Source organism: Vicugna pacos, chromosome 2 (genome assembly GCF_048564905.1).
Source record: "Vicugna pacos chromosome 2, VicPac4, whole genome shotgun sequence".
Lineage (NCBI taxonomy): Eukaryota > Metazoa > Chordata > Mammalia > Artiodactyla > Camelidae > Vicugna > Vicugna pacos.
Window position 1 is genome coordinate 121,072,878 of NC_132988.1, and position 12,112 is coordinate 121,084,989.

The following is a 12,112-nucleotide window of genomic DNA, read 5'->3' on the forward strand; positions in this document are numbered from 1 at the left end:
TTTCATAACATCATAAGATTTCTACCAAAGACATTGATCTAAGGTTTAAGAAGGCGTTTATGATAGTGAAAGAAGACATTTATAATCCTTGGAGATATTTTCTTGATTTTATTCCCCGAGAAAATTTTCGTAGGTCCCTGTCATTAGTGGAAGTGCCTTCTGACTGGTTTGGATTTGGGTCCAAGGCAGGCGGAGCTGGGAGCGGAGTTCTTTCTGGGTTGGCCCCCTCCCTCCGACACTCCCCTGCCAGGTAGGAGCAGGGTCTTACGACGCACCTCCTGCCTCAGCGCCAGGTGGCCACCTCCTGAGATGTCAGGCCGCCCTGCAGGGCACTGGCCAACCTTATGCCGCTCGGATAAAATTCAGCGGTACCTCGTCTGACACGTTTACTTGCAGAACTGAAGTGGCCATGATGGTTTCTCTTCCGATTAACATCAAAGTGTTCTTCCTTTTAAAACCTAAGCTCTGGCTCTCGTCAGAGTGCGTGGTTCAGGCCGTCCTGAACTCCTGGTCCTTTTGAGGAAGCAGGGGATTGACGTCTGTGCAACAGATGGATGCAGAAAGGACCTCTTTCCCGGTCCTGGAACAGACCACTCAGAGGCTCCCCGCCACTGTGGCGGGGCCCATCTGGGATGTTGCCTGGACAGTGGGGTTTTGGAAGGTCTCCAGGTTTGGTTGAAAGAGGGAAGATCAAAAGTAAGGTGCAGCAGAGCCGGGTGCTTCGGGACTGGGAGCCAGGCCCCTCCGCGGTGCCACCGTGAGCCCAGGGGCCTTCCAGGTGGCGTCTGGGGAGAGCCGGCTCTGCCGATGCCCCGGGCTGTGGGACCCTTCAGCCCAGAGCAAGTCTCGAGTGGGGCAGGAGCCAGGAGGCCACCTGAGATGCAAAGGAGCCTAGCACCTGAAAGTGTCACTTGCCTTTCCAGAGCCACCACCTAGCCATGCGTGGTGGTGGGGCCCCGAGGGAGCCTGGGAGCCCGCGTGGACAGCCTTACCTGGGGGCTGGGGGTTTGGGACCCTGGGTCCCCTGTGCTGAACTCCTAACACCACTGCCAGGGTCTACACTGGGAAGTTATGTTTGGCGCTGAACTTCTGGAGACAGACTCCGAGTGCTTACCTGTGTGAGTCAGCAGTCAGCGCCCCGTGGTTTGCTCTGGGCTGTGGGGTGGGGAGCCACAAAGCACACGGAGACAGGGCCCCTCGGACAGGATGGCCTGCACAGCCCCGGGGGGTGGGACGGGGCCTTGGAGGTCATCGTAGTGGCGTGGGGCTGGCTGGAGGGCCCTCCGGGGGTGGCTTCTTGGCGGGGGATGGACAGGGACCCTGGCCTGAGTGGTCTGTGGCAGGACACGGGGGACGCAGAGGGCAGGGGAGGTGGGGAGGGGTGGGCTCCTCGAATCCCTGTCCAGCTGGGCCGGTGAGGGGGTGGTTTGCTCCAGGCCACTTGGAGTCGGCCCTGCAGGTCTGAGTGGCCTCGGAGGGGCATTTTGGGAGCCCAGGTGAGAACTGCAGCTCCCTGTCTCCTTGGTTCTCTGAGGTAGGTCCCCGTAACCCGCTCGCCCCCATACTGGTTGCCCCCAAGGCAGGCCCAGGGCTTTCCGTTCCCTGAGACTTAGGTGCCCCACTTGGGCGGGGTCCCCGCGTCACTCACCTAACCCTGGACAGGTGCAGTCGAGTCTGCCTTCCCCAGCCGTGGCCACATGGCTGCCTGGGGTGAGCCTCACCCCAGGCCGGGGCGGGGCACGCAGGCGGGAGGCGGCTCCCGGAGCCCTTTCACTGCGGCCACGTGGTGTGGGCGCCTGGGGGCTGCTCTAGCGCTGGGTGGGCCAGGTGTTGGTGGAAGCCCTTCCCCCTGAACTGGGGGCAGGCAGGCGACCCCAGGGCCCTTTGGGGTGGTGGGTGTGTGGGTGGGACTGGGCAGGGTCTGCGAGGGGGCCTGGGGCTCCATCCCTAGGCATCTTCTCAGCGTCAGTCCCCTGCAGGGTCCTCCCCGTTGGAGCAGACCTGCCCAGGCAGAAGTGCTGGAGGGCTGGCACGTTGGCCTTGGGGAGTGGATGGGGTCCCTCCCGAGACAGCTGCCCCTCAGGCTCCAGGCGGCCCGGGCTGCTCCCCTCAGGGCTGCCTTGTGGCCTCCTCTTCCCTGGACCCTGCCCCCTCTACTTAGGTGTCCCACACTCCAGGTCCCCGGGCCAGGGTCTCCAGAGGGCTTCTGAGGGGGAGGGGGCTGAGGCCGGGAGAAGGCTGGACGGCAGCCCCCTCCACTTGCCCACAGCACCCCTTGTCCAAGCAAGCATCCACCACACCCCCCTTATCCTCCCCCAGAGACCCCCATCCTCCAGGACTGGCCCTACCCTGGGCTGCCTGGGCCAACCCTGTAGTACCTGCTCCCTACCTACGCTGGTCCACTCTGTCCCCCACTGTCCAGAGCTGTCAAGGGGCCTCTGCAGACCAGGCCTGGAAGGCAGCCCCTCAGGGATGGACCCGGGACCCCTGCCACCGTGCTGGCTGCCTCTCTCTGCTGCCCTGTGCGCTGGGCCTTCTCTAGCTTCTGTCCTGACTAATTGTGCACCTGCCGTTCCTTCTGCCAGGTGGCTTCAGGGAAGGGGTGGGGGTGGCCTGGGCCCTAGGCCACCAAAGGCGATGCTGAAGCCAGTGATAGGAGATAGCCCCCCCGCTCCCACCATCTCCCTCCTCATCCTGAGTTCTCTCTGGCCACCTCTGCCCGAGTGCCAGTGCTTGGACCACGCAGACCGGCCCCTTCCCTCCAGGCTGGAGCCAAGTGACCAAGGGCAGCGGCAGCCCTGTACTGCTGCCACCCCGCCCAGCGGACCCCGCCCAGTGGATGGGTCGGAGACCTCATCTTCAGTGAAAGCATGAATTAGCCCCTCTTTCTGGGCCTCCCTTGCCTGTCTGGCCTCTGGGTGGAGGGGGACTGCCTGGAGGACCCTGAACCTGTGGGCAGGAGCCTCGTCCTTGTGACCTCCTGACTCCTGGTGCAGGCCTGGCAGACACAGATCCCTCTGTAGAAAAGCCAGAAACTGGGGCTCAGGAAGCCATGCACCTGCTCGTTCAGTAGCTGTTGACTGCCCAGTTCCTGGGTGCTGGGCCCTGCTGTAGGCTTGAGGAGGTGAGAGAGAGAGGGCGTCCGGGCAAAATGTTCATGCAGCAGAAACAGCCAGTGCAAAGGCCCTGAGGCAGGAGCAGCCTGGGGGTGGGGCTCGAGGGTCAAGAGTGAGAGGGGAGGGGGTCAAAATAACGTATCAGGAAGCATAATGGGAAAAATGGGCTAAGCTCTTCTGTGAGTGGGTGGGAAAGCCACACGTGTAACTTCCCACTCGCTTGCTGCAGCAAAAACTTGACAAAATTACATGCAGAAATTCACTGACCCACCATCGTTGGAGATTTTTTGCTAATCCTCCCATAGTAGTTAATTGTTCAAAAGAACACAATACGGGTATAGAAGATTTGATCGCTCTGGTTAGTGAGCTCCAGCTAACGGACGTCTGTGAAATGCAGCTCCTGACAATTGGGAAATTGCACTAATTCCCAGTACAAAATCAACCATTAATGGGCCAGAAAGAAAATGTCAATTGACTTCAAGGAATTTATATCATACGGATCATACTTTCTTAACACAACTTGAAAACAAAAAGGAAGACACAAAGCCTCATTTGTTTAGAAATCTAAAAAATACACTTCATGTGGGGGTGTGGGGGTGTGGGGGAGGGTGCAGCTCAGTGGTAGAGCTCACGCTTAGCGTGCGGAGGCCCTGGGTTCGATTCCCAGTACCGTCACTAAAACAAACAAACAACTCACGGGTCAGAGAAGAATCACAAGTTAGAAAATACTTAGAGCAGAGTGACAATGGAAATGCTGCAAATAAAACTTGCCGAATACCTCTGAGGCTGTGACTGGGGGGGAGATTTATACCCCTGTGTGATTATGTTACGAAAAAAGTCAAAATTAATGAGTTGAGCACATAATTTAAGAAACTCAACAAAGGTCAGCAAACTTCTTCTTGCAACAGCCAGATAGTAAACATTTTGGATTTTGAGGGCTACAGACGGTCTCTGTCGAATATTGTCCTTCCCCCAGAAGAGTTAAATCCATCCTGTGCTCCCAGCAGTCACATTTCAGGGGTTGTTTTCTGACCCCCGAATTCGGGGAATGAAAGAATAAAGCCGATGGCCATTTTGCTAATGTTGGTTCTTCCAATCCAAGAGCACAAGATGTCTTTCCATTTCTTTGTATCATCTTCAATTTCCTTCACCAATGTTTTACAGTTTTCAGTGTATAGATAACCTCCTTTGATAAGTTTATTTCTAGGCATTTTGTTGTTTTTGATGCAATGGAAATGTTTATGCCAGTTATAAATTTCTGGTTTTTGAAGTGGAAAAAAAAAGTGAATGAAGGCCGCAGATGGCAAAATATCCTTCTTTTTCGTGGGTGAGTTATATTCCATTGTGTATATGTGCTACATCTTCTTTACCCAATCATCTACTGATGTGCACTTAGGATGCTTCCATATCCTGGTAATTATAAATAATGCTGTTGTTAATAGCAGAGTGTATGTATCTTTTTGAGTTAATGTTTTTGTCTTTCTTGGATATATGCCCAGGAGTGGAGTTGCTGGGCCATATGGTGGTTCTATTTTCAGTTTTTTGAGAAACCTCCATATTGTTTTCCATAGTGGCTGCACCAATTTTCATTCCCACCGACAGTGTACAAGGGTTCCCTTTTCTCCACATCCTTGCCGACATGTGTTATTTGTGCTCTTTTTGATGATGGCCGTTCTGACAGGTTTGAGATGACGTCTCACTGTGATTTGGATTTGAATGTCTGATACAAGTGATGTTGAGCAACTTTTCATGTTCCCGTTGGCCATGTGCATTTCTCCTTTTGGAAAAATGTCTGTTCAGTTCTTCTGCCCATGTTTTAAATGGCTTGGTTTTTTGTTTGCTTTTTAATTGAAGTGCAGTTGATTTACAATGTTGTGTTTGCTTACGATGTACAGCATGGATGGACCTGGAGGGCATTATGCTTAGTGAAATAAGTCAGACAGAGAAAGACAAACACTGTAAGATATCACTTACATGTGGAATCTAAAAAAATACAACAAACCAGCGAACATAACAGAAGAGAAACGGACTCACAGATGGAGATAAGGAGCCAGTGGTGCCCAGTGGGGAGAGGGAGGGGGAGGGGCAAGATGGAGGCAGAGCACTAAGAGGCACAAACTGCCAGGTGTGAAATAAGCTGCCAGGGTGTATGTGCAACGTGGGGAATACAGCCAGCAGGGCATAATCGGTATAAATGGAGTATAGCCTTTAGAAATCTGTGAGTCGCTATGCAGTATGCCTGTAACATAGAATATTGTACATCAACCACACTTCAGTTTGGAAATTATGTTGTAAAATAAATACATAAATTAGCAATGGTCCAAAAAAAGAATAAAGCCAAAGAAGAAGGAAAGAACAAAACAGGAGCATGGATGGGCGGAGCTGACGCAGCCCGAGGGAGGAGCCGGAGGGAGCAGAGTGAGGGTGTCGTCAGCGAGCCGGGCGAGCGGGCAGGTTCCCAGGGAAGCAGTGCCAGAAACTGGCGCCAGAGGTCAGGGCCCAGCGGTGGGCCTGCAGCCACTGAGCAGCGGCCGTCTTCCCGCAAAGACCACACCTGCCCCGGACCACTGTGGGCAAGTCTTACACAATACGCCAGGGGGAGAAAATGTGCCCTGAGCACCGTGTGAGGCCAGACAGGGCCGGGGACCCTGCTGCTGGCCGGCCACTGGCCTCCGTCTCTCTCTGGGTTCCCGTCTCTCTGGACCTCGTGGAGGGATGGGGGTGGGGTATGGAGCTCAGAGGCGGTCAGAGTCAAGGGCAGAGTGGTGAGGATCCAGGGCGAGCAGAGCCCGGCTCCCCCGGCCTCCACCCAGCCCTCTGCCCAGCCCCGGGGGAGGCCCTGGTTCCCTGCGGCCACCAGCCCGCAGGTGCCGAGCCCCTCACGCCCCTGACCTTGCCCCCGACCTTGGCCCCCATGCTCAGCTGGGCCGCCCTCCCGTGGTGCCCACAGCCCTGGACCTCCCAACTGTGGGCTTCTGTCCCGGGATCGAGTGGGAGGGCAAGTGACCCCCATCACATGCCTCTGTTTGTCGCTCTGCAGTTGTGGGTAGAGCTTTGTAAACCCTTTGTAAGACGATTCAGGTCACCTATATTGCCTTAGGAAATTGTCAGTTTCATCAAGAACATCCGGCGTGTTAACTCGTCACTTGTCATCCTGGCGCCCTAGCGCCCTGTCCTCGGCCCTCGTGCTGCCCGTGTTCTACTGATTAGACCGGGCAGAGGTTTGCTGATTGTATTTATTTATTTTGAGGAGCCAGCTCTTGGATTTACTGACAAGTTCCCCCATTTTTCTTGTTTCCAATCCATTAATCCGCCTTTATCTGCAACCCCCTCCTGCCTCCCGTGGATTCACTTTATTGTTCTGTTTTCCCTCCTTGTGTCGAATGTTTAGTTCATTTATTTCCAGTCTCTCTTGCTCAGTAATAAAAACATTTAAGGCTGTGAATTCTCCGCCAGCTCCTCCTGAAGCCGCCTCCGCGGACGTGCAGCCCCTCTCCCAGCAGATGTAAAATCGTCTGTCACGGCCACTTTTATTTGCTCTCTGACCCAGGGGTGATTCAGGAGAGTTGCTTGGAATTTCCACATTGCCTGGCTTCTTTTTTAGATCCTTTTAGCGATTTTTAGGTTCATTGCATTGGTTCAAATAACTAGGCTGGAAATGTTTTATGTTTGGGACGGAGCGAGGCATGTGTGCGCAAGCGTGTACCTGAGTGCATGCACATGTGTGCACACCTGTGGGCCCACGTGTGTGTGTGTGAGCGCTGCACATCCGTATGCCTGCCCTCGTGTGGTCATACACATGTGTGAGTGTGTGTATGGAGGTGCAGGTGTGTACACGCATGCACACGCGTGCACGCATGTGGGGATGTTCTGTGGTTTCTGACCCAGGTGAGTGCTGCACGGACAAGGACGTCTGGGAGAGGACTCAGGCCTCGTCCTCTTTCCAGTTTGTCCACCGCCTTCTGAGCCTCTGGGGGAGATCGGGGCACTGCTGCCTCCTCACCCTGGAGCTGTTTCCCCTGAGGTGCTCAGGGGGGCACCCCTGGTCTCATACCCCTTGTTTGGGTCTGGATTAATAGGCCACAACCACATCTTGGAGGCCCACCCATGGGTGGCCTGGGAGTGGCTTGTTGGGGATTCCTGCGTGGGCAGGGGGATCGTCCTGTGGCCCCAGGTCCTCCCTGAACCTTGAAGACAAAGAATCGAGGGCTAGGGGGTACCAGGCCTGGAGGAGGCAAGCCCCAGCCCCACGAGTGGGCAGGCATGTTCTCCTGGGAGTGCAACAGCCATCTCCTCCCTGTGTCCCCATGCGGCCATCCCTCTGTGTGTGTCTGTGTCCTAATCGCCTCTTCTCACAGGGACACCAGTCAGATTGGATCAGGGCTCACCCTAAAGACTTCACTTTACATTAGTCACCTCTTTAAAGACTCCATCTCCATTTTTTTAAATGTACATATAACAAAACTTACCATGTTAACCATTTCTAAGCGTGCAGCTCAGTGGCATTAAGTACATTCACACTGCTGTGCAGCCGTCACCACCACTCGTGCACAGAACTTTTCCATCTTCCCAAATAACAGTGTCCCCATTACACTGACTCCCCATTCCCCCAGCCCTGGCACCCACCACCCTTTCTGTCTCTATGGATTTGACTCGTCTAGGGACTGCCTGTAAGAGGAATGAGACAGTGTTTGGGTTTTTGTGCCTGGCTTATTTTGCTCAGCATAACACCCTTCAAGGTTAATCTGCGCTGTAGCAGGTGTCAGAATGTCCCTCGCTTTCCAGGCTGAATAATGTTCCACTGTGTGGGTGGACACTTGTGTTTCTTCTACCCTTTGCCTGTTGTGAACAATGCTGCTATGCACATGCGGGTACAGATACCTCTTTGAGACCCTGCTTTCAATTCTTTTGAGTACATACCCAGAGATGGAACAGCTGCATCCTGTAGTAATTCTCTGTTTAAATTTTTGAGTAACCACCTACTGGTTTCCACAGCAGTGGCGCCGTTTCGTGTTCCCACCAGCAGCGCACAAGGGGTCCAGGCTCCCCACGAACCGACACTTGTTCTGAGTGGCTCAGTCCTGGTGGGCTGGGATCGTGCCCGTGGAGTTTGTTTTCTATTCTGTTGCTGACATTTAACTCCCTTGCATTAAGGCAGGAAATCTGCTCAAAGTCTATGGCCTGACATACAGCCACTTTTCCTAGATACTCCACCTGTGCTTGGAAAGAACACACATTCTGCAGATGTTTGTAGCATTCTGCATATGTGTGTAAGACCTAGGCTAATTGCACAAATCTTCTACATCCTTATCGAATATTTCGTCTCCTGAGACACTGAGTAGCGACAGCCGTGTAGGAGTTGACAGTGGCTGACGGGCTGTTTCTCCTTGTGGTTTTTGTAGATGCGTTCAGGTTGATGATATATTTCTGTCGAATTGAATCTTTTGTAATTACAAATTGACCCTCTTTATCTCTAGTGATAGTTTTGATTAAGTTCTGTTTTGTGTGACATTAATCTAGCTGTAACACCTTTCGGCCGCCGCGGTTCCATTTTTGATGCCATCCAGTAGACCTGAGCTTCTGCTGGATGTTGCTCCGGCCTGAAAACCCCCTTTTAGCAGGTCTTGTAGTTGAGCCTGATGACTCAGCTGTCATTTGTCTGGAAATACCTTCATTTTGCCTTGACTGTGGAAGTGCAGTTTTGCCAGAGGCGGAATTCTAGTCCGTCTCCTTCTTTAAAGATGCCGTTCCATTGTCTTCCAGCTGGCATAGTTTCCGGTGAGTGATCAGAAGTGAGTTTATTGTTGCCTCTCTGGATGCAACGTGTCTTTTTTCTTTTTTTTCCTCCCTGGCGGCTTTTGAGATTTGTGCTTTATTTTTGGTTTTCAGGAGTTGGCCGTGACATACGTAGGAGTGGTTTTTCTTCATATTTATCGTGCTTGGTTGCTGCTGTTTCAGCCAGCTTGTGAACTCGACGGGTTGTTAGACTTCGTTCTGCAGTCTTCTCTCTCCTGCCCTCTGGGCCTCCAGCTCCAAACACATTAGACGTGTGGTAGTTTGGACTGTGGACCAAGCCCATTGCCTCCCCTGGTCCTGGACCCACCGTGCCAGCCAGGTGCCCACCCCGGGTGCCCACTAGGAAAGCCTCATCTTGCGTGGACGTCAGTTCCTGAAAATCCCCTGCAGACGCTGCCCTTCTGGCACCCCTGGCTGTAAGTGTGATGCGTGTTCTCTTCAGGCGCCAAGGGCTTTGACGTCCTCTGCTCTCTGACCAGGTGTATGTTTTTGTGACGTTCTGCTTTGAATCTTTCTGCAGCCTTGGCTGTCAGGCCTTTGGTGAGCCGACTGGAGTGGTTCTCTTAATTCCCCTTTCCACTTTACCTGGAGCGCTGGTGTGTCTCACTCACTGTCAGTCTTCTGTCACTGGATTCTGTGCCTCCTGCTGCCTCCTCCTGGCTGCGATGCTGTGAGCTCTGTTTCTGCTCTGCAAGCGGGCACCCAGCTGTCATGACGAGGCCTTGCCTTGCAAAGTCTGAAACTCACACAGGTCTTTACCTCCCGCACCCCCACACCAGTGCTCTGTGGCCCTGGCACTGCCCTGCCCTCCTGGCTTTCTGTCCTGTTGTGTGTGGGCAGGCTCATTGTACCCACTGGTTGTGGACAGCTCTGTTGTGTGCAGTCAGTGGCCATGGTGTCCCCACGTATGTCCCACCCAGACTGCAGGGCATATGTTTCCTCATTCCTTCTGCCAAGGCCTCTCTGAGGAAGTGGGCACTCAGCCGACTCCTGTGGGTGGGCCAGCCAGCCCCGAGCTCCCAAGGCAGGGGCACTGTCTCGGAAGCCTGATCTTGGAAGTGCCTCTTGTCTCCTCTGCCACTGGGTGCAGCCCACACTGGGCTTGAACCCAGGAGGTGGGAGTCGTGACCGAAGGCCAGCAGCCTATGGCCCCCGGGCCACGCCCAGCCCACTGTTGCCTCTGAAGTGGAGTGTCAGATGGCAGAGGCAAGAGGGAGCTGGGGGCTGTCAGGCTCACAAAAGGAGATACTGACCCTGGTGCTTCACAGAGTCTGCCACCCCCTAGTCCGTGCCCTGTGCGCCCTGGCACCCAGCCCTACCACCAGTGCCTGGCTGGACACAGGGTCTTGGACAGGGGCTGGAGCCCCAGTTCTTTGGGCCCCAGTGTAATGTCTGTCCAGTGGGGCTGGATGCCTGTTCTGCCGGCCTCCTGGGAGTGTGGCCAGTCTGCTGTGCACTGACCGCATGGTGCAGCTCAGCCTGGGATGGCTGAAGCCCTGCATGTGATGCTGGTGTCCAGGTACAGCCCCTCATCAGCCTGGCAGGTGAGTGGGCAGGGCGACCCATTCATTAACATACACCAAGGCTCCTCCCTTCTTGTGGGGGCTGTGGGTGGCATGGGGGAGGGGGGCCCTCACACAGGCCCCAGGGCCTGGCTCCACTTCCCAGCATGGCCATCTCCTCTGCATGAACCTGGGTTGTGAGGGTGAGGTGGGCTGATCGGGGCAGGGTGTCCAACGGCTGTGCTGGTTGCCCCTGTGTGGTGGCCCCTGCGTGTGCTGGGGCCTGGTGCTTAGAACTGCCTCGGGGACCCAGGTGGGCTTGCTGTGTGAGGACAGCCCTGGGACTGGCTGGGGCTCAGGGCTGGCTCCCCCTTCCTGAGGGCCTGCTACCCCCTCTGGGGAGCCCCCAGCATGTCCCCACAAAAGCCGGGCGTGGGCAGGGCCTGCCCTGAGCACTGGGCTTCTGCTGCCGTAGGCCCGCTGTGTGCCAGGCCCCAGGTGGCCATCCACGCCGGGCCAAGGACACACAGCAGGGGCTGTGGGTGAGGCTGGAGGTGGTCCTGACTGGAGTCAGGATGTCTGCACAAAGGGGCCACTGAGAGGGAGGGGCTGATGGTGTGGGGGGCTTAGTCCCTCTGGGGTCCTGCAGCCAGCAGGGCCTTTGAGATACTCACTTGCTGACATCCCAGCCCCTCAGGCCCAGATGCGGGTGAGGCCAGAACAGCTCGGCTCGCAGGCTGGGGCTGCGAGGGGCGCCTCCCTCCCGCCCTCCTGACTGGGGCCCGAGGGCTGGAGGGGCAGCAGCTGTGCTTGCGCTCCGCCACGTGGCCCCGCAGGCTGGGCAGGGGCTTCTGCTCCGAGAGCCCGGTGCTCAGATCAAAGCCTCCTGTTTCTCAGCTTGAAGCTGATGACAAGTGTCAGTTGAGTGCACGGAGGCATGAAGTGTTCCCAGTGATGAGGGGCTGGGGTCTGGGCCTCGCGGGGCGGTCAGCTCCCACGTGCAGGAGTCGGAGGAATGATGATCCCTTCTCCCCAGAGCTGGAGAGCCAGGCCAAACTGAGGCACTGATTGCTCTGTCTAGACCCTCAGTGGCCCCAGGGGCTCTCTGGCTGGGCCTCTGGGGTGCACAGTCCAGGCCCAGAGTGGGGCTCTGCTTCTGCTGGCCGGTTCCAGGAGGCCCCTGGTCTCGCACCCTGCGGCTCTACCCGCACTGCCCCTGGCGGCCACTGGGTGGCAGCAAAGATCGCCCCCACAGTGGCCGACACAGCAGCCTTCCCAGGGGTGGGCAGGCCTGCAGTGGTCTGCAGCCCGGGGCGGGGGTGCAGGCTCTGGGCCCAGAGGTGGTGGTGATGGTGTCCCCTGTCGGCCTCACCCACTCCAGGGCCCTCTGGGCTCTGGTGGCTCCTTCCTCTTACCAGTCAGAGCTGGGTCCTGGGAGGGGCTCAAGGGCACTCCCAGAAGAGTGCTGGGGGTGTGGACGGGGCGAGGTGCCCCCCCCAGGGAGGTCCAGCCCTCAGGGGCTTGTCATGGGTGTGGGGGCTCAGGGCTGGGCAGGGCAGGGGGAGCTGCGGGTGTGGCCCAGGTCACTGGACACTGCAATGTGCAGATGGGTCCCTGAGTCCAGAGAGGGTCAGGGACTTGCCCGAGCCCACACAGCTCACACAGCCCACATCCCCCAGGGAGTCTCTCCTCAGTGGG